We start from the raw sequence: 26306 nt of genomic DNA on the forward strand, positions 1-26306 counted from the left end.
GCACTCTTTGGGCAGCTTGAGTGAGCGTCGTCAGTCAGCACGGGCTCCTCTGCAGCCGAGTTCACCAAGGGCTCAGCTGTCAGCGCTCGGCTTCAGGATTCCAAGGGATCTGCCAAACGCCCAGCCTGCATCCTGAGGGGCCTTGGCCAGCATTCAAAGTTACCTCAGGGGGGAGGGATGAGCGTGGTGTGGGACGATCTCTAAGTTTTGTGGGTTTTTTTTTTTGTCTCTGTTCTGTTTGTTTACAAGCCTGTAGGGGTTAAGGAGGCAAGGGGAAAGGGTATAAGTGGCTGAAAAGAAGGAGAAAAACTTACCTCATCCTATGTAATGGGAACAGGAAAAAGTGTAATAGTAAAGAACAAATCTGACTCCATATTAGATTTATTTCTTTTCCTTTAACCATTGTGCTTTGTTGCCTGTGCTTAGTCATGTTGACCCTGCACTTCTTGTAAAAGAATGTTACCTATAGACTACATAGGATAGCCTGTTCCCAAGGTTCTTGATGAAAGTGAAAGTGGAGAGTAAAAAAGTTGGCTTAAAGCTCAACATTCAGAAAACGAAGATCATGGCATCCGGTCCCATCACTTCATGGGACATAGATGGGGAAACAGTGGAAACAGTGTCAGACTTTATTTTTGGGGGCTCCAAAATCACTGCAGATGGTGACTGCAGCCATGAAATTAAAAGACACTTACTCTTTGGAAGGGAAGTTATGACCAACCTAGATAGCATATTTAAAAGCAGAGACATTACTTTGCCAACAAAGGTCCGTCTAGTCAAGGCTATGGTTTTTCCTGTGGTCATGTATGGATGTGAGAGTTGGACTGTGAAGAAGGCTGAGCACCAAAGAATTAATGCTTTTGAACTGTGGTGTTGGAGAAGACTCTTGAGAGTCCCTTAGACTCTTAGAACCCTTAGAACCAGTCCATTCTGAAGGAGATCAGCCCTGGGATTTCTTTGGAGGGAATGATGCTGAAGCTGAAACTCCAGTACTTTGGCCACCTCATGCGAAGAGTTGACTCATTGGAAAAGACTCTGCTGCTGGGAGGGATTGGGGGCAAGAGGAGAAGGGGACGACAGAGGATGAGATGTCTGGATGGCATCACTGACTCGATGGACATGAGTGTCAGTGAACTCCGGGAGTTTGTGATGGACAGGGAGGCCTGGCGTGCTGCAATTCATGGGGTCGCAGAGTCGGACAAGACTAAGCAACTGAACTGAACTGAAGGCTCTGACCTTTAAGAATATAACACTTTTCCACTGGAGCGGGGGTGGGCATGAGCCACCCGTTTCTTTGCAGGACCATGCAACAAACTATTCTCTGCCTCAAACATTCACATTTTGGTTTGCTTGGCTTCACTGTGCATCAGGCACACAAACTTGGATTCAGTCACTCAGTAAAAAGAGGTCCCATGAAATACTTCCTTTTAACATAACTGCTGAAGTCCACTTCACAGTTGTATTTTATTTTTTAAATTTTAATTGCTGGAAAATTCCTTTAGGAATTAACTGTCAATGGATGAAGATTAACATATATAAAATAGACAGCAAGGTCCTACTGTATAGCACAGGGAACTATATTCAGTATCTTGTAATGACCTATAATGGGAAAAATCTGAAAAATAATGTGTGTGTGTGTGTACTTGTATAATTGAATTTGCTATACACCAGAAACTAACACAGCACTGTAAATAAACTGTACTTCCCTGCTGGCTCAGACAGTAAAGAATCTGCCTGCAATGCAGGAGACCTGGGGTTGATCCCTAGGCTGGGAAGATCCCCTGGAGAAGGGAATGGCAACTCACTCCAGTATTCTTGCCTGGAGAATTCCATGGACAGAGGAGCCTTGCGGGCTACTGTCCATGGGGTCACAAAGAGTCAGACACGACTGAGCAAGTAACACACATGTTCCAATTAAAACAGTAACAGAAAAAGAATCAACTGCCAATGGTGCAGCAGGCAGATGAGAGACCCCCAGTCCATTTGGAATCGCAGGTGTGAGTGTTCCCAGGGGAGTCTCAGGCGCCACCCTCCTGCTTCCGGGTGAGTAGCACACTCAGGCAGGGGAGTCTCAGGCGCCACCCTCCTGCTTCCGGGTGAGCAGCACACTCAGGTGCAGAGAGGCTTGGCTGAGTCCTCACCCACTGCCGCCGCTACTTAGTGCTCCGCAGAGCTGGCTCCTCTTCCTTCTGGGCACAGCTGGACTAGGCTGCCTGCTCCCCTGGCAGCTGGGCATGGCTAGTCAGCAGAGTGTGAGGAGATGCGCTGTAAGTCCCTTTGAGACTGGCCCGAGAATAACTTTCTGTGCCCTGGCGTCACGCTTTTCCCCCTCTGCTGGCTCACTGCACTCAACATGAAGGCTGGACAGTAAGTTCCTACCTTCCCCCTCCTCCTTTCAGAACAAGTTACACAAGCAACCTGTCCCTGAAGGATATATTTTCAATACCCCTCAAATTCCTCCTTAACTACAGATGAAAGATAAAATCTGGCTAGGCAAACTATTATATATAGGATGGATAACCAAACAGGTCCCAGAGTATATAGCACAGAGAATGATATTCAATGTGTGCGAAGTCACTTCAGTTGTGCCTGACTCTTTGTGACCCTAGGGACTGGAGCCCGCCAGGCTCCTCTGTCCATGGGATTCTCCAGGCAAGAACACTGGAGTGGGTTGCCATGCCCTCCTCCGTGGGATCTTCCTGACATAGGGACTGAACTGACGTTTCTTATGTCTCCTGCATTGGTAGGTGCATTTTTTACCACTAGGATGGATAACCAACAAGGCCCTGCTGTATAGCACAGGGAACTATATTCTATATCCTGTGATAAATCACAATGGAAAAGAATATGAAAAAGGATATATACATGTATAACTGAATCACTCTGCTGTACAGTGGCAATTAAGACGACACTGTATATCAACTATACTTCAATAAAATTTAAAAAGAAAAATAAAATCTGGATAAATTAATCCATCAAGTATTATCTGTTTCCCTGCCAAATTAACATCTTGATCAGTTAAATCATCAAACACAAATGTTTTACCCAGACTCCTCTCAAGCTTGAGGTTCTTAGTTCACTGCTTTTACTACATTCATAACTCAATCCCTTTCTCAGCCTCTTTTTAGCAGGATGTTGCCAACAGGCAATGTCATAAAATTTGCATCAAATGAGGCAGAGAAGGTGTTTCAGAACAGAGTGCTAAAAAGGAAAAGATAAGCTTGGAGCGCAAGCAATTTTTGAGGTGAAACAAAGAGAAGACGCACTTTGAGAAATCTGCTTCTCTCACCCAGAGAAAATGTCAGCATCCTCAGAAGAGCTTCGCTCTTCAGGCAGAAGTGGAGTGGTTCTCAAGGTGGCCAGTGGAGAAGAAAGAGAAGGCAAGGACCACAGTGGGTCAGCAAGGAGACCACGTGCGCATGGCTCATTTCCCTGCCAGAGTTTGAAGCTGCGATCAGGAAATGAGAACACAAAGTTCCCGCTTGATTGATCTCTAGTTATTCCCTTAATTTTTAGGGGTTCAGTGACCAGGAACTGAGGTGACACCATTTCCTTCACAGTTAAGTGGAGGAAGGTCATAGAAACCCTAGAAGAACTCTCCTGGGGCTTCTTTGAGAACTATGTCCATTGCTATCACTAATGTTCCCTAGCTTGAGTATTTGTCTTCTCTTTCTTTTTATTAATTAGAAAGAGAAACCTTACTGTCAGTAGAACCAGATAAACATAATTACAGCTGGTACTAGTTACATTTAAAAAAATCTGTTATTTTTACTGGAGTTTCTCTTCCGTACTTGACAACATCACACTGTGAGATGCATCTGGACAAGCATTCGTCTCTGGCTCAGCAGAGATGGCGTGAGGTCAGAAGGCTGGGGCTGTGGCTTTCAGACCAAACACCAGCATGCATTTGTGGGAGGTTCTCAAGGAAACAATTTATTTTTGAGGCAAACAGAGACTCTTCTAACCTCTCCTGTCTCACAGTATTAAAACGATTTTGATCGTAATTGGATAAAAATGTCCCAAAAAACTCTTGGGAAGTCTGAGCAGAAATCAGCAAGCAACTGTCTTGGATGACAAATGGGACAGATACAACTCCTTGCTGAGGGTTTTCAGGACACAGATTTCAGACCAAACACATGACCAAATTATAAAACTGTTCCTTCTTCATCCAGTCTAACACTGCAAACACAATCCCAAACAAATAACTAATTCACTCTGGTTGGGAATGAAGATGGATGCAGATGGGGATGAAAGACTAACAGAGGAAGAGGAATTTATAAAAGCACTCAGACGGCAAACAGATAAATAATCTAATATTTGCATATTTTATGTAAGGAAGATGTTTTCCTGAAGGATCGGAAGTTAAGTCAATGATCAAAATTCTGGGAGAAAAGTATATATCAAATGCATTATATATTTCATGTTCTCATCGATAAGCTAGAATGGTAATTTTTATTCTTTAAAGAAATATAAAATTTCTCTCAAAAAGTGTATGTGCATGTGTTGTGTGTGTGCAGGGTGGGGTAGGAAAGACACATTTGCCAAGTGCAGATAATGTGTTTTATCTCTGCTACATCAGTTCACAGAAGAATAAAAAGTAAATTTAAAGATTTGAGAGTTGGGTTAAGAAATGGCACATCAGTAATCCATCACACATTCATTTCACAGACATTGATTAGAGTCTCCTGCATATTAGGCAGCAGAAGGAGAACCAATGTTAAACAGACTATGTCACAGATTAAAAGTGCTAAACTACTCACTATACACACTAACACTACAGGAGCACTGAGGAGTGAGTGGATTGATCATTGTGAAGAGGAAACGAAGAGAAGAATCCAGTGGGGCTTTGCAGGATGAGTAGGAGTTTGCCACGCAGGGACAGGACATGCCACGCTGAACGCACACTTAGTGCAGAAGTATGGACACGAGAACCAGCATGTACACCAGAAAACACAAGCCCGACATGGTGCGAGGTGTGTTAGGGATTGGGAACCGGGCAGAGGTGCAGGATTAACAGGAGAGAGGCAGAGAAGGCCAAATTGTAATAGTTCCTGGGACAGTTCTTGATATTGTGAGAAGCAGAGCTTTGGGCTTTGGTAACAGAGAGCCAACGGTGAGTTTAGAATCTCCAAGTCATATGAACTTATCTGTTTTTGAACCACAACCAGAAGGCTGGACTGGGGAGGGGGAAAAAAAAAGACTCAGCTGACACTGGATGACAATGAGTAAAAGGAACGGATTCACGCAGCAGGAGTGAGAGTCTATCAGGGCGCTGAGTGGTGGTGTGTGGGAAGGGAGAGATGGAGCACTTAGGATGGTCAGATGCCTGTTTTTAAAGTTTGACCTAATGAGTTGATGAATGTGCTGTTTCTCAAAAAAAGTAATGAGTTTCGATTGGTCGAACTTCTGGACACGCTGGATACCGACTGTACGTGAGAAATCCCGATAGAGCAGTGAGTACTTAGGTCCCCAGCTCAGGAGACAGGGCAGGGCAGTATCTCTGGGAGCTGGGCAGCATCCACCCTCCTCCTGAACTGTAGGCCTGCCACTCTATGCAGTGACTTCCTTCAGCTCCCCACTGCCACAGAATCAGGTACAGATTCCTTACTCCAGCTTTCAGAGACCTCTGTCTCAGCCTCCCTTTCCAGCCTTCTCTCTCTCAACCTAGGTGCTCAAGCCAAGAAAACCACCCCTCCATTTCCTGAACACACCCTCAGGTGTTTGCGTTTCCCCAGCCTCGGGCTCCCCTCCTGCCCACATTCACTGCATTGGTTGAAATCGGACCCATTTCAGGTTTCAACCCAAACCCTATTTTGGTACTCCTCCATGATAAACAGTCTCCTCTTCCTTGGGGCTCCTGGAACCCGCAGTTCACAGCTCCGATGCGTGTCTGGCCTCCTCTAGCCTGACCCGTCACTGTCTCCCTAATGCACTCCCCCACACTGGACTGGAGTTTATCCGAGCAGGGTCAGCCCCACAGGATGTGCTACATCAAGGCGTGCAGGCTCCTCGGGCTTCGAGCACAGACGTCCTTTGCTCTGCTCCTGGGAACGCAGTCTTGCTATCACATCGGAAGCTAAAAGCTTCAGGGCTGATCGCTCGGGCCCCAGCGGGGAATAGAGAATTCAGGATGATGTGATGAAACATGACAAATGACTTAGCGGACTGACAAAATTGCAAAGATTAGACCTTCCTTCTTTCCTGGTGTTCATCCGACTTCTCTACTTGTCATGACCCTTTCCTGCCATGCCTGAGCATGAAGACTTCTGTGTGCGGACCCCAAAAAGAGGGAAAATGTGTTTTCTGTGAAAATTTAAGTGAGAGATTTTCACATTTATGTACCCGTTAGATATTTTGAAAAGAAAAAAAAAAGATTATTGGCACTTGTGTGAAAACAGAAGCACGTGTGACCCGATGGTGGCTAAATTCAGGCTGTGACCTCAGCTGTCAACAGTTCAAGGTCCTTCCAGGAAAACACATAACTTGACCTCTAATTTTCAAGGAACTATTCTAGAAAGGAATCAGGTTAATGAGGGGTGGATCTCACAGTAGAGACAGGTTCTTCTTCTTTGTAAATTCTCTCATCACCCAAGAGTTAGAGGTGCAGAAGCAAGCAAAAGATGCTACCCGCTCCCCAAAAGCTGCTTCTCATTTCTGCTGTTTGCAAGGCTGCTCCTGATAATGGCTCCCTGGCATAAGGTACCCTGTTCTCACTTCATATTAGCTGACAAGATACTAGCAAAGGAGATTCTCGGTGCCAAGAGGAAAGATTATGTCCTTAGATCCTGCTCATAAAATATAGCCCCTCTATGTGTAGACCAGTCAATGTTAGTTGATATTAATAGTATCCCAATAATTATAGTAACAGTAATAATAATATTGATGTAGAGGTAGAAGAAACACAGATCATCTGCTTGGCTACCGAGGAAGCCACTTTTTTTGGTATAATAACCACCCACATTCACAGATATGTAAGGCATGCGTCTTACATCTGCCCGAAGAGCTTCTGTCTGTCAAACAAAATACAAAGATTCTTTGTGTTTCTCTATCTTATAATTCCTTCCTCACAATCTCTGCCTGGACTCTATAAATAGCCGGTGCTTATTTTAGTAAAAAATTAGATGCAGATTTATCGATCATTTCCAAAACGCCTCTATTCCCTCCCCAGTTCTTTCTGAAGCACTCGCTTTTTCAATTTCTAAAGACAAATGAGTTGTCCCCCCAACATGAATTTCCTGCCTCTTCCAAACAGATCAGTGGAGATGGGAACATTTATTGATGAGAGTGGACATGTGTCAACATGCTGTAAAAGTAGAGAGAAGAAAAGACACCCTTGCTTCTGAGAAGCACTGCCAACCACACTCTAATGCCCATCCATTATGCCTCAGAACCACATATGAAACTGTCTGCATGACTCTAGGGGGTCCTTGGAGGCAGGATGTGGACCTTGCAATTGAATTCACTTTAAGACTTTGCCCAATGGTAACAGCATCTCCCATTCAGAGCTGCAGGGCAGTTTCAGATACATCATGGACCACAGCCAGGGTTCAAAAGACCACACACTTTTCTGTCCCCTCAATGTGACCACATATCAAGTTTATCTTATGGATATTTTTTGCGTACCCTTGACTCAGATGTCAAGAAGGACTGATAATGAAGCTGAATTGCAAAGAGATCAAACCAGTCAATCTGAAAGGAAATCAATCCTGAATACTCATTGGAAGGACTGATGCTGAAGCTCCAATACTTTGGCCACCTGATGTGAGCTAACTCATTAGAGAAGACCCTGATGCTGGAAAAGATGAAGGCAGGAAGAGAAGGGGACAACAGAGGATGAGATGGTTGGATGGCATCACCAGACTCAATGGACATGAGTTTGAGTAAGCTCGAGAAGTTGGTGATGGACAGGGAGGCCTGGCGTGCTGCAGTCCATGGGATTGAAAAGAGTCGAACACGACTGAGCCACTGAACTGAAGTGATCAAATATTTAAAAAAATGAAGTGCCTAGACTAGTGTGTGTGTGTGTGTGTGTGTAGGTAGCAAAACAGAGTAATGTAATATTTTTTTAAAGATTTACTTTTACTAGGTCTGTTGATTCTACTCTCTTTGCCATGGGACCTAAATATTGAAGAAGCCCCACTGTGAAGACAGCTGTTGCTGTTTAACACATAATCTAGAACAAGATATATTTTATGTGCTTATGATTTTGGAGAAAAATTTAGGTGAAAGCTACATGATGAAAACCTTTAAGCCCATGAAGTCGGTGGCAGGCTGAAGCTGTTGTTTATCTTTGTCCCAAAGCCCTGAAAGCCAGAGCAAGGAAACGAGAGCTCCAGGTTAAAAGCACAGTTCAAAACACTGCACGAGACCCAGGCTGCTCATCCCCTGCTTTCCTCTTAGCATAACGCTCATTCTCACGATAATTACCATCGCACTCACAGAGGAGCCGCTGTGAACAGACAGCTCTTGACCACGCTGGAAACAAGATTTCATTGGCCGGCAGCAGGCCGTGTGGGGCGCGCAGGATCACTCTCTGCTGCGGGGCTGAGCATCACTTTGGGTCTTAGTGGACAGGCCTCTGCTCGGAAACTCCGAATGACAAGGCTGTCACACCATCCAGGCCCTGCTGGCGTCTGCCACCCCTCCCCACCACCACCACTTGAGAAGATGTCAAAGAAAATGAAATGCTCTTGAGATCTTTATTCAGTCCGGACTCTAACGTTAATGAGGAAATCATCTCTTTCATGAGTTTAAAGAAACCGTTATAAACCCTGCTTCCCTGATTCCCAGCTGCTGCTGCTGCTGCTAAGTCGCTTCAGTCGTGTCCAACTCTGTGCGACCCCATGAACTGCAGCCTACCAGGCTTCTCTGTCCATGGCATTCTCCACGCAAGAACACTGGAGTGGGTTGCCATTTCCTTCTCCAGATTCCCAGCACAAATGTTCATATATTTCAAATTGATTTATTCTTAGGTTAGATGCTAAAGTACTGTGTGTTACCATGTAAGTGTGGAGTTTAAAATATAAAACACAAGAGTGACTATAACAAAATAAAAACAAACTCCCAGGCACAGAGAACAAATTAGTGGTTTACCAGAGGGGAGAGGGAAGGGGGAGGGAGAAAACAGGAGCAGGGAGTAAGAAGTACAAACTAGTCTGTATGAAATGAATCAATCACGAAGATACACAGTACAGGGAACATCAGCAATAATTTATAATAACTTTAAATGGAGTATAATCTATAAAAATTCTGAATTAGTTTGTTGTACACCTGAAAATAATACTGTAAACTAACTGTACCTCAATAAAAAAGATATACTGTTTTTATGTTAAAAAATAATACAATACAATCAAATACGTAAGCTACAGTGATACATTGTACAGCACAGGGAATACTGCCAATAGTTTATAATAACTTTAAATGGAGTATAATCTATACAAATTTTTTTTAAATCACTCTGTTATACACCTGAAACTAACATAATACTGTAAATCAAATATATTTCAATTTTTTAAAACCACTTTGAAATACATAAATAAATAACAAGAAATCCAGTGAGTCATGTGGGGTCTTTATTATATTTTACTCATATGTATGTGGAGCACACTACAGTTTATTAGACAGTGGGAAAAAATCCTAAGTGGTACGCATACCGTCCGAACCACCAGGGAAGCCCCTACTGCTGCACTGAACCTTCCTTGATTCTCTTTTCATGTTTTCCACATGCCACCTGGGAAATACAACCATATTCTCAACAGGTGGCTCTGAGAGGCTCAGGAAAGAGCTCTAACCTCGGCTGCTGCTGTTTTTATTTATTTATTTTTGTTTTCCAAGCACCTTCGCAGCACTCCTCCAGGAGTCACTATGTAATAGCAGCATCTGTATATATAAGGTCCGTGCCCACACAAACCGGGCCCCAGTCCGAGTGCCCTGAGACGCCCCCGGCAGGCGCTCCACGCCCCACTCAGCTGCCCCTGCAGGCATCCTCCTCTCTGCCAGTCATCAGCCATCACTCACGTTTTGGGAACAAGGCCATCTACTACCATCAGCTTCACACCTTTTTTATTTTCCTTTTAGGCTCCAGGCTTTACAATAGGGAGCCCAGCTGATGTAGCAGCCCTCCTAAGATATTATTTCTCTAGGATGGTTCTACACTTGACTATCTTTCCTCTCAGAACTTCTCATTGGCAAAATCAGGGTGGTGATGAGGAAACTGAGGGCAACTGTAAGAGAGTATCTGTGAGCATTCTTAGAGAAAGTGACAGGAGAACGCTTCACTGATGTGGGCACGACTTTATAACGGATGGAAGTGCATCTGGTTCTTAGTGGCTCAGTCGCGTCCAGCTCTTTGTGACCCCATGGACTGCAGCCCTCCAGCATTCTCTGTCCATGGGATTCTCCAGGCAAGAATACTGGAGCGGGTTGCCATTCCTTCTCCAGGGGATCTTCCTGACCCAGGGATTGAACCTGCATCTTCTGTGTCTCCTGTACTGCAGGCAGATTCTTTACCCACTGAGCCATCAGGGAAGCCCATAACAGATGGGTTGGAAGACAGTTTTCCTTTCTGCACTAACAATGTCACTCTCATTTGGGAGTAGAAACTTCAATGTTCAACACAATTGTGTCACACTGAGAACTTGTGTTATTACATTCCCTAGGCTCTGTCCTCCAATAAGGATGAACAGCAGAAATAGCATGGAGTTGGGAGACAGGCTATCTTGGATTTACATATGAGCTCTGCTGGGTGATCTTGGGCAAGCAAATTCACCTCTGTGAATTTTAGTATTCCCAACTGTAAAACAGGGCAGGGAGAGCTAGCCAGACTTCCCTCAGTGAGTATTATATAAGCATGCTTAGGTATTTTAGGTTCTTTTCTCTTCCATAAACTCTTTAGTTTGATACATAGCATGAGAATGCTGCTGCTGCTGCTGCTGCTAAGTCGCTTCAGTCGTGTCCTACTCTGTGCGACCTCATAGACGGCAGCCCACCAGGCTCCCCTGTCCCTGGGATTCTCTAGGCAAGAACACTAGAGTGGGTTGCCATTTCCTTCTCCAATGCAGGAAAGTGAAAAGTGAAAGTGAAGTCGCTCAGTCATGTCCGACTCTTTGCGATCCATGGACTGCAGCCCACCAGGCTCCTCCGTCCATGGGATTTTCCCGACAAGAGTACTGGAGTGGTGGCCAGTGCCTTCTCCATAGCATGAGAATACAGGTTCTCCATCTTCAAACAGGAGCTTCAGTTGGATTGTGAGGGTCTGATGGACTGCAAAGGGGAAAGGAGTGATGGCCACACTGATGATGATGACAGTGAAGACAGTGGCCAAGATCATGAGGATAGGAACTACTTTTTAGACACTTCAACCATAAAGTGCTAGATGCTCAGTCATGTCTAACTCTTGGTGACCCTATGGGTTGTAGTCCACCAGGATCCTCTGTCCACGTCATTCTCCAGGCAAGAGTACTAGAGTGGGTAGACATTCCCTACTCCAGAGGATCTTCCTGACCCAGGGATTGAATCTGAGTCTCCTGCATTCCTGGCAGATTCCTTAGCATCTGAGCCACCGAGGAAGCCCCCTTAACCAGAAGGCACTTACAATTCATTCAACAAGCTGTAGGCTAAGCTGATGGAGCAGGCTGAGCCAGCTGTCTCTGCAAAAGGGCATTTATCTATTCAGAAAATCCAATGGGTTCTTGAAGAGCTGTAAACATATCGACTTGTAGAGAAGAACTTGACAAAACAGGTGGCATGATAACTTTACAAGGACTAACAGTGCTCAGGTTTGTGTTTCAAGTAATCACTGAGTCAACAGCCTCTGGGAAGGTGGCAAGGCAGAGTGGCAAGATCAGTGGACCAGAGCTTTACAAATCTGGATGAGCTCAGAGCAAGCCAGACCTTCTTCAGTCCAGCTTCTTCCACCATGCTGCCAATGGATGCCAAGCAAGTCCTTCTGCTCTGCCCCCTATTTCTGATTAAGACCCTGCTTCTTCCCAATGCCCACATGGGGAATGATTGTGAATCTAGCCCCATGCCGCCCAACGCACTAGCAAGCATCCTCATGTGACTACTGACCACATGAAACGTGGCCAGTGCAACTGAGGGTCTAACTTTTAAATTTCATTTAATTTTAAATAAATCAAATTAAAATTGAGAAACTGATGGTATTGTTGGAAAACTTTTAAATAGGTTTAGAACCACCTGGATATATGAATCTATCTTTTCAACTGTAAATTTTACTGTAAATCTAAATACAGATGAATTTCTGATGCAAACAGCATTCAAACTGAGATGTGCCGTTAGTATACAATGCACATTGGATTCTGAAGATTTGGTGTGAACAATAATATAATATCTTTTTAGTATTTTTACATTCATTACATATCAAAATTATGTTTTGTACACAGCAAGTTAAATATACTATTAACCTTAGTTTTCTCTGTTTATTTTTACCTTTTTAATGTGGCTAGTAGAAAAATTTAAATTGTATGCGTATATTATATTATATTTTTATTTAACAGCACTGACCTACAGAAGTGGACATAAAATTTCCGATATTACTGACTGCTAAAAATGCTCTGAAAATATTATATCCTTTGAAATGGATTTGTTGGGTCTAACAGGGCATGGGCTTTGGAGCCTAGAGCTGAATTTGAGGGCTTCCCAGGTGGCTCAGTGGTAAAGAATATGCCTATCAATGCAGGAGACTTGGGAGACAGGGCTTCCATCCCTGGGTCGAGGAGATTCCCTGGAGAAGGAAATGGCAACCCACTCCAGTATTCTTTCCTGGAGAATCCCATGGACAGAGGAGCCTGGTGGGCTATATAGTCCGTAGGGTTACAAAGAGTCAGACACGACCTAAGGACTGACTACGCACACACAAGCTGAATTTGAATATGGCTTCTACTAATTTATAACAGACATCATCAGCTTCTTATTGCTGTCTGAGGTCTCCCTGAACCCTGATGCAGTATTCGAAAATATTTGCTTTCCCTTTTATCTCTACATCCTCTGAAAATTTGACAAATATGCCTTCTACTATTTGGTTGAATGACAAAATGTTGTGGAATTCATCTGGGAAGGCTTCAAAGAAAACGTGTGAATTCCACTGCACACTCCAGCTTTCCGCCATCATTTACAGCAGTGAAGACCGCCTTCCACAGCCCAAAGAGGGGACCCTCTGAACTCTACATGTCGATCTCACCAAGAACCTGGCTAACTCAGACTCCAGGGCTATACCCACTATTTCCTTTCTGCGTGTCCACAGTGCAAATAAAAATCAAATGGTGCCTTCTGCTACCCAAGAAACGTTAAATGCATATCTTTACCCTTTCATGATTATTTTTATTGAGCAAAATTTGCTCACTCTAAGTTCATTGGGCACATGACTGGATGCACTGCAGGAGACACACTTTGTGGCCCACCAACCACTCAGTGTAACAGAGGATCAGCCTAGTCCCTGTTTTGGGGATAGGGGTGAGTCCTTGGTGATGCCAGTAAGAAAACAGACATGATTTATACAAAGAGATCTGGCAAATGCTTAGCAGAGTGACTTTCCAGGGGAAATAGACTCCTGATTCACTCCCATCCTATTCTCTCCTAGGGCAGTCTTCTCCAGCCTAATTCTTGGTAGTCATCCAATTTTCTTTTGTGCCACAGGTATTCCCCACCTCTCCCTGTCCTGTATATATACACACACACAGGAATCTGTGAGGTAGGTGTTCGGGGGAGAAAATCTGCTAAAATGAGCAGCAGAGGAGGGGGCAGAGAAACAAACAGGAAAAGACAGAGCTCCAAGGGGCACATCTGAATTGATGTGTTTCAGTTCCTCCATTTATAAAATGGGATCCAGGCCGATAAAGTCTTCCACCCAGGGATGCTATATCAATTGGCTAATTAATGACTATAACTCACCCTTAAAAATTCCAAGAAAGCCATTAATGCTAAGTATTTGCTAGGTTTTTTTTTTTGTTTGTTTTTACACAGAAACCTTTTAAAGTAATTAGCAAAACTAACACTGTGAATTAGAAAGTAAATTTAAACTTGGGAATCTATTACTGGGATGGCAAAAAAAAAGCGCTGAAGTAATGGTGGTCTAAGCCACCATAGTGGGAATTTTATGTCGATGTGTGGTGGTTTTGTTGTGTCATTACATCAAGAAGATGGGCTATCTGTGAAGAGGAGGTAGCTTGGGTTATAAAAATAAATATGCAGCAAAAATGCATGCATGCAGGTGCGAAGAATAAAGTAGAAAATAAGGCATCTATATATTGGACACCGATGCACCTAGCCCAAGGAAACTAATCACTTTAGAGCCCCCAGGTCACTAGACCAGATCTATAGGGTGGATTTTAAGGGAACAAAGCAAATTCATCATAGCTGGCTATCTATATTTTACAGTGGAAATGAACGGAACTTTAAAACCCAAATCCCATCTTCACATCACTGAACATTATATAATTTTGCTTCTATACCCAAGATGACCAAACACTCATAGTTTCCCAGAAGGAACATTTGTCAAAGGAGCAGAGGCAATGGTTTGAATCAAATATGAGGTAAAGGAACCCAATCCCAGGGACTCATAAACCCCAAATCCAGAGGTCCGTGAGTCTTGGCCAGTGTTCAGAAGAGATTTCAAGCATTTCACAGGCTGGGCACAGCCTGGAGTGTGGGTTAGCCAAGTTCTGGGCGAGCGCTATGAAATCGACATGCAGAGCACAGAGAGCCTCTTCCACGGGACTGCGGGAGGAGCTGTCTTTACTGTTACAATGCTGGGACTTCACTGCCACCACTAAGTGCAGTGATGGACGGGGTGGGATGCATTCAGTGCATCTAGAAGCTTAGATTAGGTTAGAGTGACTCACTCATTTATTCTTTCATTCACTCATTCAATATATATGCTGCTGCTAAGTCACTTCAGTCGTGTCCAACTCTGTGTCACCCCATAGACAGCAGCCCACCAGGCTCCCCCATCCCTGGGATTCTCCAGGCAAGAACACTGGAGTGGGTTGCCATTTCCTTCTCCAGTGCATGAATGAAAAGTGAAAGTGAAGTCGCTCAATATATATGCAATGAGGACTAAATGCAAGGTATACTGCTGGACAATGTGGGGTTACAAAGCTGAACCTGACACAAAACTACTCTCAAGGAGCTTACTGTCAAACTTCACAAATTAACTAAAGCCAGCATGCATGCTAAGTCTCTTCAGTCATGGAGTCTCTTCACTCTTTGCAACCCCATGGACTGTAGCCCACCAGGCCCCTCTGTCCATGGGATTCTCCAGGCAAGAATACTGGAGTGGGTTGCCCTGCCCTCCTCCAGGGGATCTTCCCAACCCAGGGAATGAACCCTCATCTCTTATGCCTCTTTCATTAGCAGGTGGGTTCTTTACCATTAGCGCCATCTGGGAAGCCCATAGCAATCTACAGAAATAAATATGTTTGCATTCAGCATAAAGCTCGGTACCTGTGGGTAGTTAAAGGAAGCTGAATAGCTGCGCACAAGACAGAGAGGGGTGAACACCAGGTTCAAAGCACACACTCTGGCAGGTCTGAGTAAGGGGAGAGACTCCCCCCGAGGAACGCTGGTGGAGGGCTGTAGTGAGAGCTGAGCCTGAGTGGTCTGAAGCAGACTGATGGCATGAGACACGCGTGTACAGAGAAGAAACAACAGCGATAACAGACATTCAAGATTGCTTATTTTGCAAAGAGGCTTATATAACTGTTTCATTTTGTCCTGAGAACAAACCTGTGTGCAGAGAAAGGAACAAATACAAAAGAATGAAGCAGTATATCCATAGACACGAAGTGACAGAGCCAGTACCCCTTCATTCACCTACTACTCATTTAGTGGCTACAAAGCGCCAGAAGGTGTTCTAGGTGCTGGGCATATAGAGCTTTACAAAACGGATACTGTTGTTGCCCTCCCAGTGGGTTGGAATTCTGAAGGAAATGTATAAAGCATTCCCCTCATTAATTTATCTCCTGAATGTCCAGAGGGGAAGATAGAGAGAATGATATGTAAAGTCCCTTAAGTAAGCAGATCTCTGCCAGCATTGACTGAGATAGAGAGCCAAACCAATTTGCAAACACGACACAAGAAAATAAGGGAACAATAGTTTAAAAATGGAGTCATTTAGTAATTTATAAGCACATTTAGGAGAAGGCAATGGCACCCCACTCCAGTACTCCTGCCTGGAAAATCCCATGGACGGAGGAGCCTGGTAGGCTGCAGTCCATGGGGTCGCTATGAGTCGGATACGACTGAGCGACTTCATTTTCACTTTTCACTTTCATGCATTGGAGAAGGAAATGGCACCCCACTCCAATGTTCTTGCCTGGAGAATCCCAGGGATGGGGGAGCCTGGTGGGCTGCCGTCTATGGGGTCACACAGAGTCGGACACAACTGAAGTGACTTAGCAGCAGCAGCAGCAGCAAGCACATTTTAAGACTAAATATCAAAAGGCTTAGAAATACTGCAACATGCCCATGAGGCTTCCAGAGAGCTTTGAAAAGTGGTGGGCAATGTGTGGAGGAGTCCTTTTTTCTAGAACCACGAGATGCCTTGTAGAGGCAGCATAAATAATCTAATCTATTGAAAATTTTTTAAAAAAGGAAAGTGAATATATTTAAAATTCACTGAGGAATTAATGCTAATTAGAGCCATACTTTGGCAGCCAAGAACAGAAGATGTAATTTGTTAGGTTCACAGTAGGAAGGTATAACAGGGAACTGGACTTTCCAAGTACAATTTATGGAACAGTGAGCAATGCAATGACTTAAGACTGACTGTGAACCAGACTCCATTGCTTTTGAATACTGCTCGAGCAACCAACTGTGTTAATTAAGAGAGTTCTGGATGCTCCCCAACACACTTATATTGAATACATTTTTGGGAAGCAGAGATTGGGTTTTGATAGTGTTTATTGGGTACTAATACACACAAAGCATCTTATTGGTCAGAAGGTGGGCTGCAGAGAAGATTCAGGTCTCCCATTTCCAAGGAGCTTATCTATCAGCTTAGAGTGGGGTTCAGGAAGTCTGATATACCCAATTTGTAACACCACAGGAGATGAGGGGCGCTGGGATGGTAGAAAGAGCCACTGGGACACAGAAGTGGTTTCAGTAAATTCTAGCTTAGGGGTTAAAATAGGATTCATAGAGGAGGAACATTTTAGTTGGTTATTGAAAGATGCAAACACACACACATACTTTATGACAAGTAGAGAAGGGGATTTTAAGCAGACTGTGAGCCCAAATGCAAAGGAAATGAGGCAGAAGCCAGAGTCAGAGATGTAATACTTCAGGGAGCATCTCCCCAACTTCCATATTTAAATGGAAGATGCAAAATCATTACAGTAATATACACATATACAAAAGGATGACTATCATTGCCCAGCAGAGTGCCTCCAGACTCTTTTGTCCCTCTGTTTCTGAGGAGCAGTTAAAACAAAGGGAAACATTCAAGCAATGAAGGCAGCCTTCTGGGTAACTGGGAGAGACAGGAGAACCATGGCATTCACGGCTCTTTATCCTGGGTAAGCTAGTGGTATTCTGATTTTAATCAAAGCTTCATTTGTAGCTCTGAGGAACACAGGGCCTGTTTTATTAGAAAATGTGGGCCAGAGTTTTACATAAGTTTATCTCTTCAAACTTAGTAAATTCTTAAAAGCAAAATCAGTTTGATGGCCTTAAAAACAGTATTGGAATTAAATATTTTAGAATTATGTTAATTTCAATATATGACCTCCTTAACTCGACATGCACACATCTGGATAGGGCTTACAGCTTTCATGAGAACCAAGCCCCTTTCGGGCTGGATCGGAGGGCCTTGCTGGCAGTGGCAGTGAGAAGTGGTCACTGGAGCACCAGTGTTAGGAGCAGAGCTTTGGGGTCAGGCTGTCCAGGTTTCACCAAGGATGAACTGTGGCATGTTGATAGGGTTAGTTCAGTCCAGTTCAGTTGCTCAACTGTGTCCAACTCTTTGTGACCCCATGGACTGCAGCACGCCAGGCTTCCCTGTCCTTCATCGTCTCCTGGAGCTTGCTCAAACTCATGTCCATCAATTGGTGATGCCATCCAACCATCTCATCCTCTGTTGCCCCTTCTCCTCCCGCCTTCAATCTTTCCCAGCAGCAGGGTTTTTTCTAATGAGTCGGCTCTTTTCATCAGGTGGCCAGAGTTTCAGCATCAGTGCTTCCAGTAAGTATTCAGGACTGATTTCCTTTAGGACTGACTGGTTTGATCTCCTTGAAGTCCAAGTGACTCTCAGGAGTCTTCTCCAATACCATAGTTCAAAAGCATCAATTCTTCGGCCTTCAGCTTTCTTTATAGTCCAACTCTCACATACATACATGATTACTGGAAAAAACATAGCTTTGACTAGATGGATCTTTGTTGGCAAAGTAATGTCTCTGCTTTTTAATATGCTGTCTAGGTTGGTCATAACTTTTCTTCCAGGGAGCAAGTGTCTTTTAATTTCATGGCTGCAGTCACCATCTGCAGTGATTTTGGAGCCCAAGAAAATAAAGTCTGTCACTGTTTCCAGAGGGTTAGAAACACTGCATTTTAATGTGTATGTAAAAGGAATCATAACAGCATCTCCCTCCTAAGATTGCTGGTGTGACTACAGTGAGGCTATGTGTTAGACAATATCAGGGCATGCGTAAGTAAGTCCCTTACATTCAAAGTGCTTGTAGTCCAGACAGGAAGACAGAGAATTAAAATGAATATACTATGTAAATTATCAAGTCCATTTCCATTTCTTTAAGCCAAAGCATCACTTAGATGTTAACATTCAAAATCTTAGAAATTTTGGAGTTGGCTAAGACTTGACAAGCACAGCTTTGATGTTGCCTAAGGGAGACAAAGGCTGACCTGTTACACGCTCATTCCCCCACACAACATCATTGGCTCTATTTCCAGAAACTGAGTGTGCACCTCCTGACTCTGATTAACCAAGGTAGAACTCTATGGAAAGGGGCCACACCACTGTATTCTGAGAATTAAAAAGTAGATCTTAATTCATATTAAAAGACTTTACTGTGACTCTATTGTTATCATTGTTGAGTTGCTAAGTTCAGTCTGACTCTTTTGCAACCTCATGGACTATAGCCCATCAGGCTCCTCTTCCATGGGATTTCCCTGGGAAGAATACTGGAGTGAGTTGCCATTTCCTTCTCCAGGGGAACCTCCGACCCAAGGATCGAACCTGTGTCTCTTACACTGTCAGGCGGGTTCTTTGCCACTGAGCCATGAGGGACACCCAACTAAGACTATCAGTTCAGTTCAGTTCAGTCGCTCAGTCGTGTTCGACTCTTTGCAACCAACCCCGTGAATTGCAGCATGCCAGGCCTCCCTGTCCATCACCAACTCCCAGAGTTTACTCAAACTCATGTCCATCGAGTTGGTGATGCCATCCAGCCAACCCATCCTCTGTTGTCCCCTTCTCCTCCTGCCCCCAATCCCTCCCAGTATCTGGGTCTTTTCCAATGAGTCAACTCTTCGCATCAGGTGGCCAAAGTATTAGAGTTTCAGCTTTAGCATCGGTCCTTCCAATGAACACCCAGGACTGATCTCCTTTAGAATGGACTGGTTAGATCTCCTTGCAGTCCAAGGGACTGTCAAGAGTCTTCTCCAACACCACAGTTCAAAAGCATAAAAACTGAGACTATAGCCTCAAGCAATGCACAGTCTTAGATTGGATTAGAAGTTCAAGCAGATCTTCTTTACTCCATACTGGCTTATACAGCAGGAAAGCCTGTTTCACGTTTTACCTGTCTCTGAAGCTGGGTGTGTCGACCAAGCCCAGGAGTCCTCTAGGGAGGACTCATCCTTCAGCACCAAGACTGCTGCTCTGATGTTCCTTAGCCCAGCTGGCTTCACAGTTCTGTGTTCCGTGCACACATCTGTCTCCCTCCATTGAACAGTAAGCTGGTTGAGTGAGGTCTACAACTGCTCAGGTATTCTCCCTACAGTGTGTGTCTCTTTTGAGAACAGCAGCCATTTAATAGGGTTTCCCAGATGGTGCAAGAGGTAAAGAACTTGCCTGCCAATGCAGGAGACACGAGACGCAGGTTTGATCCCTGAGTTGGGAAGATCCCCTGGAGGAGGGCGTGGCAACCCACTTCAGTATTCTTGCCTGGAGAATCCCATGGACAGAGGAGCCTGGCAGAATACAGTCCATGGGGTCAAACAGGATGATGGAACTACAGGAGATGGTCAGGGTTGCCAGCCCTACTTTGCTTCTCAAGTGAGGCCCCTAAGCCAAAGGAGGCCAGTCTCTTTCCATAACCAAAACCAACATTATGAGTTGGGTTGTTTACCATAAAGTTCACCAGTGTGCATGTGTGCATGCTAAGTTGCTTCAGTTGTGTCCAACTATTTGCAATCTCATGGACTGTAGCCCCCCAGGTTCCTCTGTCCGTGGGATTCTCCAGGCAAGAGTACTGGAGTTAGGTTGCCATGCCCTCCTCCAGAGGATCTTCCTATCCCTGGGATCAAACCTGAGGCTCCTGTGGCTCCTACATTGCAGGTGTATTCTTTTACCACTGAGCTACCTGGAAGCCCAAAGTTCAACAGAAGTAATGCCTATTGCAGAGACACAGAGAGAGAGAGAGACAGAGAGAGAGTTGGATTACTGATGAGACAAAGGTGCCTAGCACTCCTAGCTGGGAGAGGGAAATGGCAACCCACTCCAATATTCTTGCCTGGAGAGTCCTGTGGACAGAGGAGCCTGGTGGGCTGCTGTCCATGGGGTCACACAGGGTTGGACATGACTGAAGAGACTTACCAAGGATACATGCATTGGAGAAGGAAATGGCAACCCCTCCAGTATTCTTGCCTGGAGAATCCCAGGGACGGGGGAGCCTGGTGGGCTGCCGTCTATGGGGTGACACAGAGTTGGACACGACTGAAGCGACTTAGCAGCAGCAGCAGTACTCCTAGCTAACTAGGTATCCCTCAGTGAAAGGTTATGATGTTCATCCTGCTTACCTAAATTCTGTATGTGAAATATCACTGAATTCTCACAATAGCCCTTTGAAGCAATTATTTTCATATTAACCTCATTTCACATGTGAGGGACATGGGGTGTGGAGAGGGAAAGTAATGTCCCCCAGGGCTGAAAAGAGCTCAGTCCTAGGACTGATGGTGTCTGGTACCAGCGAGTGAGACTCAACTGTGATCTCATCTTTTGCTAACTGCACTGAATGATTTCACCTGGGTACCTTAAACTTGGCCGTGGTGGGAGTATTCAGTTCAGTTCAGTTGTTCAGTCGTGTCCCACTCTTTGTGACCCCATGGACTGCAGCATGCGAGGGCTCCCTGTCCTTCACTAACTCCCGGAGCTTTCTCAAACTCATGTCCATTGAGTCAGTGATGCCATCCAACCATCTAATCCTCTGTAGTCCCCTTCTCCTCCTGCCTTTGGTGGGAGTATTAACACCATGGAAATCAGCAAGCACTATAAATCAGGTCTTTAGGTATGTGTGTGTTTGAGTGTGTGACAGCTAATTCTTACCAGCAGCACATCCGCCATCTAGGGCTGTCTGATTTCAAAGTTTCTGCGCTAATGAACCACTACCCCTATGTAATGAACAATCAATAGTACATGGACCTGACCATGACTGCACGTTGGCATGACAAGGGCTGGGGGCAATGCTGAGTGCAAACAGAAGGACGGAAGTATGGGGGGAGACTGGAAAAGGAACACAGAGTATTAAAATCTTCCAGGAAGTTCCCCCACATGGTAGATGAACACTGTAGCTGGAAGACCCAAGCCACTAGAAAGCTATGTTCTTGTAAAGCAGAAGGAGCAGTTCATAAGTTTCTGCCACAGGCTGGAACAAATCTCTCTCAAGACCATATAGTGCTTCTTGTCTGATTCCTAGCTGGCTTCTGACACCTGGAGAGCAGAGCTAACACTAGCACTCCGGTTGCTGAAGGTTATATGCTCACTGGTGATGACAGAAGATGACTCTCTGGGCTCTCAGTGGGCCTGCTCACTCCTTCTCTCACGCTTGACCCTCCTAGGAGGTCTGATGAAAGTGCTCATCTCCACACAAAGGTAAGCACTCAGCAGTCTCCTCGAAAGGACCTGACTTCCTCTTTGCTTATCTGCTCTAGAAACAAAGTGACAAGGGAGAAAGCAAAAGGCAAGAAAGGAAAAGGTCATATGCACTTCGGTGCAAAGTAGGTGTTCAATCCCTGCTTGATGAACAAAGAAGAAAAGGTAACGAGAAAAGAAACTTTTATTTTAATTTGATCTGTAACTATCTCATATCTAGATCTCTGATATGAAAACTTATCTAAGACAGACTGACCTGGCTTCATGGGGATACAAGGTCCATTTTCCTTCATCTGGTATCATTTGCACCACATGGCAAATCTGTGAAGCCCTCTGAGATCAGAGTCTGAACAACAAGGCACTCAGCCAAGATGCTGATGCCTGCTCTGTAGCTTTGGGGGGGATCTTTCCAAAATATGTGGGGTGGATGTCCAGACATGATACTTGTTGGCAACATGACAAGGAGATAGGCCCTCAACAACAGGTACAGGAAAAGGGCAGCAGAGAAAGCAAACAGCTAATTCCAGAAGAGTTCTTGAGCTCTGCATGCAACTCAGGTGTAGCCTCTGGCTCCGTCAGGTCAGTCTTCCCAAGGATGGCTGGGAGGCATTTGCAGATAAAGCACAAGCAATTTCTTTAAATCATAAACCCTCAGACAAGCATCAGAGGCTGATTTTTATGGTACTCTATAGAGTCTTGCTTGCTATAAAACACCATCCTAAGGTATCAGTAGCTGTGGACTTCCATTTTGAGGTTCATAACTCTCTACAAGTTAATGGAAATCAATAGACCCAGTGATCCTATATTCTTCATAATTAGTGAGAAATGCCGGTCTTCATCACAATCCAGGGTGAGATCTGTTTCATCACGTGCCCAGACACTGTTCCACACACTAGTTATGAAAGACAAATATCACCTTTTATGCCTTGCTGGGCAGGTACACGAAGCTGAATTAGAAAGATGAATAGATGGAAAGGGACTCAGAATGGGACTAAAGAGAGCAAGGATGGGAGACAGAAGGAAAGGGGTCACCCAGGGGTATTTGCAGCAATCCTGGGTGACCCCTGTGGTCTTGTGATGTCTTTCAACTGTGGAGTCGTCACAGGCCACACTTAAATGTGCATCTTCATGCCTACTATTGATCCCTGGTCAAAAGTATGTCTCCAACAGATTGTAGGATCCTGGTTCTGGAAAACAATTTTGAAGACAGCCTGTGTTTTGGGGTAGGTCCCCCAGGAAGCTAATCGAATAATGAATACTCACTGGAAGGACTGATGCTGAAACTCCAGTACTTTGGTCACCTGATGTGAAGAGTCAACTCATTGGAAAAAACCTTGGTGATGGGAAAGACTGAAGGCAAAAGGAGAAGAGGACAGCAGAGATGAAATGGTTGGATGACATCACTGATTTAATGGACTCTGAACTTGGGCAAACTCCGGGAGATGGTGAGGGACAGGCAGGCCTGGTGTGCTGCCGTCCGTGGGGTCGCAGAGTCGGTCTCGACTGAGCAACTGAACAACAATTCCCAGGAAACAGACTGAGATGAAGCTCTGTGTGTGGACAGTTTACTGGGGGCCTCTTGGGATCAGTAGTCACAGGGCTGTAACAGGAGTAGATCAGGCAGACAGGAACAGACGTGCAGCAAAAGCCTCAGCGGATCCAGAGACCGCTCTGGAGGCAGGATGACCCTGCAGAGCTGTTTGACCTTGAGGGAAGTGGGTCTTGGCATATCCCTGGAGGCAAACTGGGAGAGCCAGGTGGCTCTCTTCAGCTAAGACCATTCCCAGAGATGGAATCAGCTGAGGGCCATCAGCCACCAGCACTCCCAGAAGCAGAAGGGCTGGGGTCCTGGCCCTGAGGGGCCTGCAGAGCAACCATAACATCCACTAGAGTGAAGGGCAATCAAGGAGGCCAAGCACGCACGACACCGTCAAAGTGTCCAGTATGGTTTCCAGTGGTGTCAATGACTGTAGTCACCCTTCAAGTCCTGTCTTCATGTCCCTTCTTTGCAGAAAGTCTCATTTCTCCCAACAAAAATTGGGCAATGTGATTCATCTGCTATCTTCTCTATAAGCCAGAAAGAATGTTACTATTTTCCTACCCCACTCACCCCTCCACTCATCAGAACAGACATGGCAGACCAAGCCATCAGAATGAAGACAAACATGCCTTCTCACCCTCCAGTATCCCTGGTGTCTTGACCACTTTCCTCTTCCTGGGACATTACCAGGTGAATTTTTACTGAAATCTCCATTCAGGCTATTCTAACCATAGGAGAAGGGGATTTTTTAATATCCAGGTGTACCAGTGAAATGGGTCTAATTAGACTTTTTATGAAGGGCTTCCCTGGTGACTCAGGTGGTAAAGAATCTGCCTGCAATGCAGGAGATTGGATTCAATCCCTGGATTGGGACGAGCCCCTGGAGAAGAGAATGACTACCTACTCTAGTCTTCTTGCCTGGAGAATTCCACAGACAGGGCGACTGTACAGCTTGGGAAATAAGCACATTATCAACTCATTTAGTGATTTCCTGCTCTGTACATTTGACATTTATTAAAAAACCCTGCTCATGCTGGAGCAGTCTATTTGCTCCATCAAACATGAGACAGATGTCTACAATTTCCTGTGTTCCTTGTTTAGAAAGCCAGAAAAATTAAGATCCAGAGATATGATAAAGGTAATACAACTTATTTGATAGGCTGCTGGTTGGTGATAAACCAAACTGCTGTCTCTCCAACTCTACTCCGCACTTGGCTGAAACTACAAAATGTTATCTTATTGGTCCTGATACCTTCCAGACCTCCCAGCAGAGGCTGCTGCTCAGCTCAGGGGAATGAAAAATGTTATAAGAATTCTGAGTTACTCTCTGAATGAGGAAATAATTTAGAAGAAAAACTCCATGTGAAAATTCAACTCCTTGATAAATGTACACACTGTATCAGTTTGAAATGCTTTGTCATGTTGATGTCAGACTTTTCCAATTTTCCAGCTGAGCCTGGCCTCTTTACTCTAGCATCCAAGGGCTCAATCGGGTGATCACAACTCACCTTGTTCATCTTATTTCTAGCAATTATCTCATCTGAAGCCCATTCTTCAAGTTTATTGTTTTTCTTAACATCTTCCTGTACCTGGCTCCTAAACTAAATGATGTATTCTCTTTAAATAAGGATCTATGTTATTTATTATGATTTCTATAACTTTTTCTAACTCTAACAATTTACATTGTTAAGCTCTTTCTTGCTTAATTTATTTTGTGGACACAGAGGTAGATTAAAGCAAGATGTCACACAATGAACAGAAAGATAATTAGAACACGAGGACCAAAGAGAAGGAGACAGTGCAAAAACACCAGTGGACGGCTGAGCACAACTGCCACAGGTTCACTTTCAGGTCGGAGCCTCCAGAAGCCAGTAAAACAAAGAGAACAGGAATTGTCCTAGTTCTCGTCAGAAAGAAGAAAGCCTCTTTTTAGCACAATTCTGAGAGATAGTTCTCAGCAAGGGATTCTGTAAGGAGAGGTAGCAGTCAGTATTTCACAGAAAATGACTCAAAATATATATATACATTGCTTCCAATGGTGTCCTTCCAAAAATGGTGTTGGTTATGTCCTGTTATCTCTAATTCACTGTAAATGGAAAGGGAAGGTGAAGTCACTCAGTCGTGTCCAATTCTTTTCGACCCCGTGGACTGTAGCCCACCAGGCTCCTCCACCCATGGAATTCTCCAGGCAAGAATACTGGAGTGCGTTGCCATTTCCTTCTCCAGGGGATCTTCCCGACCCAGGGATCGAACCCAGGTCTCCCACATTGCAGGCAGACGCTTTAACCTCTGAGCCACCAGGGAAGCCCACAATTCACTGTAAACAGCTTCTAAATAAAGAAATGCTATTACTGTTGATGATCCTGGTTCTACACCCATGTTTTAGCAAAAGTTCTTTCTTTGAGAATACCTTCCTTCACCATTTTCAGCTTTTGAAACCTTCTCCTTTAGTTCAGGCTCAGGTTAAAACTCACTCGTGTGCTATGCACCTGTGGTCAGTCCAAAGGAGACAAGACTACACAATGTTGGAAAGAGTCTCTTCAACAGACGGTGCCGGGAAAATTGGACAGCTACATGTGAAACAATGAAATTAGATCATTCTCAACACTACACACAAAACTAAACTCAAAATGGATTAAGGGCCTAAATGTGAGACTGGACACTACAAAACTCCTAGAGGAAAACATAGGCAGAACACTCTGAACA

At 44.5% G+C, this 26306-nt stretch overlaps 1 protein-coding gene across 2 annotated transcripts in view; it reads right to left on the reverse strand.

Moving 5' to 3' along the window:
- The window catches only part of FAT3 (FAT atypical cadherin 3), an 801625-nt gene that overhangs the window by 287397 nt on the left and 487922 nt on the right, over positions 1-26306 (reverse strand). The window lies entirely within an intron of this gene.

Source organism: Bos mutus, chromosome 29 (genome assembly GCF_027580195.1).
Source record: "Bos mutus isolate GX-2022 chromosome 29, NWIPB_WYAK_1.1, whole genome shotgun sequence".
NCBI lineage: Eukaryota > Metazoa > Chordata > Mammalia > Artiodactyla > Bovidae > Bos > Bos mutus.